Here is an 893-nt window from a genome sequence, read left to right as displayed (position 1 = left end):
ATACTGAGGCGAGTGACAGATGTGGATGGAGTCGAGGGGTATTTCGGTTTCATCATAGGTAGCCAAACGGCAACCCCCGATCTCGGGGAAAATGCCGTCTAAACGTGTGTTGTTGTTGTTGTTGTTTTTACCAGAAAATAAATAAATGTATCATTTTACTTTTAATACTCCTTTTGAGGGATATGTCAATTGTCCAAGCCAATTATGCACATTTTTCTGAAATTATTTGTAATTAAGTTTTAGTTTAGATATTGAGATATATAAAAAAAAAACCTTTGAGTTTTGTAAATGTAACACCATCTAAATTTTTCAAACTTAGTAAGTAGGCTTTCATTTCATAAAGTTTATCTATAGTGGTTGTCATGTTGCTCTTTGTAATGGATTGTAATGCTCTTCCATTCTCTATCTAGTATCAGTTTGCTGTTCAATATATGGAAAAGATCATTGATGTTTTTCACAAGAGCTATTGTTTCATAAACGTCAGAAAAAAACATAAAATCCGTTTAAGAGTTCCAATAATTTAGCTGCAGAGCAACTAAAGACTCAAGATGCATATTTAATTTTCATCTTATGCTTTTCAAAATTTACACGATTTTTGGTTAATTTATTTTTTAGTTTCATTTTGATTTGTTGCTGATAATTAACTAAGTTTATGATATGATTCCATTTGATTGGATTATTATTATAAAATATCATATAAGAATGAAACATATTCCTTATTAATTTCAGCATGTGGCATGCATCAAATATGATATATATTTTCTGGCCGGTTGTTGGGGACAAGAAACTTGTTTGCATGTTTGGAAATGTGAAAGAGCATCCAAGCAATCCACATGCCGAAACGTTAGTGGCCAACCCATCCATTACCAGTGAAACAACCCTAAAAAATAAAT

The sequence above is a fragment of the Helobdella robusta genome (genome assembly GCF_000326865.2).
Source record: "Helobdella robusta unplaced genomic scaffold HELROscaffold_6, whole genome shotgun sequence".
In the NCBI taxonomy this organism is placed as follows: Eukaryota; Metazoa; Annelida; class Clitellata; order Rhynchobdellida; family Glossiphoniidae; genus Helobdella; species Helobdella robusta.
The sequence above is the reverse complement of the archived record's forward strand: the minus strand, read 5'-3'. Positions refer to the sequence as shown.